Source organism: Pseudochaenichthys georgianus, chromosome 8 (assembly GCF_902827115.2).
Source record: "Pseudochaenichthys georgianus chromosome 8, fPseGeo1.2, whole genome shotgun sequence".
NCBI classification, from domain to species: domain Eukaryota; kingdom Metazoa; phylum Chordata; class Actinopteri; order Perciformes; family Channichthyidae; genus Pseudochaenichthys; species Pseudochaenichthys georgianus.
Window position 1 is genome coordinate 23,331,564 of NC_047510.2, and position 6,000 is coordinate 23,337,563.

Here is a 6,000-nt window from a genome sequence, read left to right on the forward strand (position 1 = left end):
AGGCGGAATAAGCTTTGGGCACATTTGGTTCCATCAGTGCCATTTGACCTTTTTCAGGTACCAGACTATAAAAATCATTGTATTACATGGAATCATCACTATAGGTATTCATTCCACCCAAACAAAAAAAAAAAAATATATATATATATTTCTTAAATTTTTTTAAATATGTTAAAAATATGTTTGTGTGTGTAGGTGTGTGTAAGTGTAATTGTTGTGTGTGTGTGTGTATGTGTAAGTGTAGCTGTGTGGGTATGTAAGTGTAGCTGTGTGGGTACGTGTAGGTGTGTATGTGTAAGTGTAGCTGTGTGTGTATGTAACTGTACCAACGCACTATACAATAAAACTACACTGTAGGTCATTGTGTGTAGGTGTACTTGCACAATAAAAAAAACGGAAACATAGGTAACATTTGACTCCAACTGGGGCAGATTTATTTCAAACATTTTACCAACACACTATAGGCATGTAAAAACAAACATTTTACCAACGTACTATACAATAAAACCACACTGTAGGTTTGTAAAAACAACAAATATTTTACCAACTCAATATACAATAAAATCACACTAGGTACATAAAAACAACAAGTATTTTTTCTTTTAAATAAACACTCGCAAAATGTTATACCTACCTGAACTTTATACCTACCTGAATGTTCCAGTATTTAGGTCGTGCCACTCCCTGAAACAGTTATTTTGACAGTGAAGCACAGAGGGACCTGGCACTTCCTGCAGTACACAGGTGTCTTCACCCTTTTGAGTCCAGCATCTAGGCACCTCCTGCAGTTCTTCCTGACCTTGGTGGCATCTTCCCCATAATACTCGGGCATGCATGTGAGTGGTGGAGAGGGGGTGGTGGAGGTGCAGGGCCTTCAGCAGGGCCTTCAGCAAACTCCAACAATTCTGCAGCAAGCTGCTCCCTGAAAGTCTTCTGGGTGTGTGGCTTTGTCCTGCTGGGGTCACACCTCATCTAACAAATGTGGAAAAACAAAGAGATTAGATTAATTCACTGGCTTATACTTATAGGATAATATTGGACTATAAATGAATAATATTACACCAAATAAATAAGTAAACACATGTATATTCATTCACTGGCCATTCATTTAGAAAATGTAACTCCAAAAAGACAAGTAACACCATTTAGCATTTTGCCTAATCATTCCTGTAGCTTCTTGGCTAAGCTAACACTGTGATGCAGTTCCACCAAACACAAAGTAATATATAAAAAGGATAATATTGGACTATAAATGAATAATATTACACCAAATAAATAAGTAAACACATATATATATATATATATATTCATTCACTGGCCATTCATTTAGAAAATGTAACTCCAAAAAGACAAGTAACACTATTTAGCATTTTGCCTAATCATTCCTGTAGCTTCTTGGCTAAGCTAGCACTGTGACGCAGTTTCACCAAACACATAAGTAATATATAAAAACAGAGAGATTACATACCTGTTGTGGAAGTTCAACATCCGAGTCACTACTGTCCGGATCCAGGTCTGGCTGGAGGAGATCTTCATCATCCGACGAAGAGTCATCTGGTATGATCATAGCTATCGTCAGCTAGCATCTCTAGCACCTGCTCTGTGGTGAAGCTCTCTCTTCTGGCTGCGTAATGCGTAATGGAGCCGGAGCGGGCGTAGTGTATACTACGCAGGATCATATCTTTGGAACCCATTGGTCGATTTGGGTGATTGACACCTTTTCTGAACCGTTAGAGCCAATAGAATCGAGTGACAGTTAGTAAGTCCCGCTAAACACTTACGTCAAGTAGAGAGAGGTTTGCGTAAACAGCACGTAAACAGCATTAGCTCGGGACTGCGAAACTTTGTACCTACTCTGCTGCCATGAATGTAATGATAGATTATCAGGAACAATTCTAAAGTGACTAAGAGACATTGGATTAACCTTAAACAGCGTTTTTATTCCCTTGAACAAGAGCTTTGATCACAAAACAGCAACAGTAAGACATAATTATTGTTATGGTTTTTTTTCTTCTCTGTTCTGGCTGCTAGCTCAGTGAGTTTGTGTCCTACAGTGATGATACTTATAACAAAAATAATCTGTGGAGTATCAGCTTTCAGATGATATGTAGTTTGTGCAGAAAATATTAAGTTTTAAAGATCGTTTTTGCTAGTTAGCACCGGAAGTAGCATCTGCCCGTTTTAGCTAAGGGCTAATGCTAACGCTTCTTGTGAGACTTGTGTTTTGTTTCTGTAAAAATGGTTCGTATTGTCAGTTAGCTGAGATTCTTCTCGTTAATCTGGTATAACACATTAATAGGTTTTTAAATATTAAGATGCCCTGAGACACAGTGTTGTGAAAAAAAAAAACAGGGTCCCCGTCGGCGGGGACCTTCGGGCTTAACAGGTTTTAAGGTCCTCGATCAATTCAAAGATGTATTCTGCTTGTTTTTAATTTATTGTGATATATGAGATTTGCAGAAATACTCCTGAATGTATAAGCACAATTTTTGTTAGGAAACAATTAAGGTCCATTGTGTAACATGAAACACAAGTGTGATGTGGAAACTTGAATTTGCGGTGCAAATACACTTTGAGTGGGTTATTCAAGGACATTCAGACATTGCGTCTAGTTTAACTTGTATAATATTACATTTATAGATTCTGGAATTTCCAACGAGAGAAAGGGAGATTTTCAAGAATCTTAGGTAGCAGTTAAAGGTAAGTTTGAGAAACCGGCTCGAGATACACTTTTTGTTATATTCCATGGAATGCTGTTAACATCCCGATAGCAATGAATATCTTAAGTGCTTTGACAAAAAATCATAAAAAGATTTCATCTGTGGAAGCCGTAGTACTGTAAAAAGTACAACCAATCATTTTAGCCGGCCCGGCTAAAATAACTGGATGGCCTACCTGCCTGTCAGCCTTCCATCTGTGCACAAACTTATCTCGTGCCCTCATTGGTCATGTGCGCGTTTGTGTGTGTTGGAGGAGGGGCTCTGTAAGGAAGTGGCAGATTCTTTCCGGTTGTGTATTTTCAAATTCTAGCGCACTCGAGCTGGTTTCTCCAAATTTCCTACCCCACCTTTAATTCAACACAAATTATTTTCCAAGCAGAGTACTTTTGGATCTCTTAAAACATGAGGGGACTCTTTAGAAGGATAGGGTGAATGTGCAAAGATAGATCCTCAGGTGGAGCACAACAATCTGGATCAGCCTCTCCTGAGAACAGATGGCAGCGATATTTCCCTCTAAGTGCTCCTGGCAGCATGCTGACACTATAATCTATCTTAGCGGGCAGACGGGAAGGACAGCACACTGTAAACCATGAGCACAGCGTTCATGGAAGGAGCACTGTGCACACACACTTTCTATAAAATACAGGAATAGGTGGTGCTGCAGAATATTTTCGGTCAACGCTTCCTCCACCCACACAACTTATGTCATGTTAAGGCAGTGAATGCAGCACGAAACAGGAAAGCATTCTGCATTCTATGTATTTCTGTCTTCAATGTGATGTGAAACAGCAAATGACAACAAATCAGATTTCATCAGAAGATGTATTGGACTGAATCTAACACGGTAAAGATGCTGAGATAAAAAGATAATTGGATCATTTCGGCTGGAAATGCCAATATGTGTCTTTTGAGTCAGTCATCCAGAGCCATTCTTCTGTCATACTTCAGATCTCCCATATTGTCTCTGCGAATTGGGAAAAGTGATATAAACCAGAGCAGAGGGTACACATCAAGACATATTGGTTCAGCAGATGGCAGACTGTTGTTAAACGACAGACATTTTCACAATATTAGAAAAGGATTGCTCCGTGATGTCGCATTAAATATATTGAGCTCCCAGCAGTAAAGTGAAACATAGTCCCAGAATAAATCCTCTAATGGAAGTTGTATTGCAGCAATTCATCATAATGTACTGCATGTTGACATTTCTTGTAACAAACCCGTAACTTTCCTAATCAAATCTAATTGAGGTAAAGCAGTTATAATTCATTACCATCCAGCATAATGTGTATTGCTGCAACACTCAGGTTGCTCATTTTAATTGGCATTAAAATATGGACACTGTGGAAGCTATAATAGGTAGGCCCTACCTATAATCTGCTTCACTTTTAATGATTTTTTTGGGCCAGAGAAATGACTCCCACCTTCATCTAGACTGAGAGACCTGATCTGGGGTCTGTCAGTGTTCATCTTCCAATAACTCCGATCAGGGGGGCCGACTAAATCAAGTCGCATCTGTGAGGCCTCCTTTATACTCTCGCCCCCTCGGTATTTAATGCAGGGTGATACTGCTTTACACACATATTGTGAGAGCGGATAACATAGAAAATTGAGTTGAGGGGGTGAAAGCAAACAACATAGGAGCAACCAGGAGAACTTATACAACGTAAATGTGTTTTTTTCTGCTTATTCTTCAAGGTAGATGAGAAGCATGTGTCACACAGTAAGACTGCTTGTAACCTTTTAACGCTTACTCTGAAACTAAATACTGAATTTCAGTTGGAGTTGTAAGTGTTTTCCTTTTATTCAAATTATATTATGAAGCACTTTTGAATGTTGATTTTTTAACTCAAATTCTTTATTGTATATTTCTATTTTATATTCAAAATTCATCACTTAAACAATCTGTTTCTTCTTTCCCTTGAATTATTTTTAGACGTTGTGGCAGTGTTTCATGAAAAAAGGTGAGATTACAGAATCATGTTTAAGGAGCCTCTGCATTACGGACGAGATCACATTTTCATTAGTGCTTTTTCGTCTAGTTCTGCCTTCAGAGAGCAGAGGGATGTCTGAACTGAAGTGATACGCTGAGCCAAAATACTGTGACCTTCTGAAATCCTAAATGGAAACACTATGCTCATCTCTGCAGGTCACTGAGAGGTTCATGGAGGTGCAGTCCTGAGAGGAGACACATACTGCACAGCGCCAGAGAGACATAGCAGACCAAGGAAACTCCTCAAGCTGAATGTGTGAGTGAAGAAAACCTGTTTTTGGTAGGCTTGTGCTGAGAGTTGAACACTGGTCCTCAAATATCTGTGGCTATTCGTGTGATATATCTGCTTTCCTTAGGAGTCCTGAGTTTGAACTGTTGTTGTGCATTGGTTGTGCGGGTTTGAAGTAGGGATGGGAACGATTAATCGAATATTCGAAATTATTCATGTATTCGAATATGAGTTATGAATATTTCTACCTTTTTTTTTTTTGGGAGGGATGCCTAATTTGATTACATATTATCAAATTGAATAATTCAATGTATATATATATACGACAGTGCCATAGCTAAATGTGTTAGTTGACGTCTAAAGGTGTGTTTTGCTCCGCTCACCGGTCCCTCACAGCAGGCAGAGCTGCAGGTGCTGATCTCTCTCTCGCGTCTGGTTATACTTCACTCGCGTTTATGTCCAAATCCATCAGATCTAGCTAGTTCTAGCCAATGATATGGCTGCTGCCCCTCCCTACACGCAAATCACGCAGACTCAAACCTCATTTTAGGCCCAAATGTGGCGCAAATGCGCTCCGCAGCCATTGCGAGGTTCATGAGCGTGCTCCCCCCGCCCCCTGTCAACACTCGCAACACATGAGTGGCCAGCCTAAACAACAATAAGCGCTGCTTGGCAACCGTGTGTGGCGGCAAAGTACATAGACATTTTGACTGGAGAGATTTTTGCCGGTATTCAACATATTTTACCAGTCATAGTCCGGTAATTATTTACACTCTAAGAAGAGTCCTACACAACAGACATGGTGTCAAAAAGGAGTAATGTGTGGAAATATTTCGACCAGGTTAGTGAGCGCGGTGTAGAGGTCAAACTATTCTTTCACACATACATACGGGTATTGGGCCGAGTGCGACACCGTACTTCCGGTATCCGCCATTTCACGCGAGGTGCAAGCAGAATATCATAGTCTATTGCCTTAATCAATATCTAGTCAACTCTAAAATACCACATATATGCAATGGCATGATAATATTATTGTGACAAGTGGGGTATTCACCTGG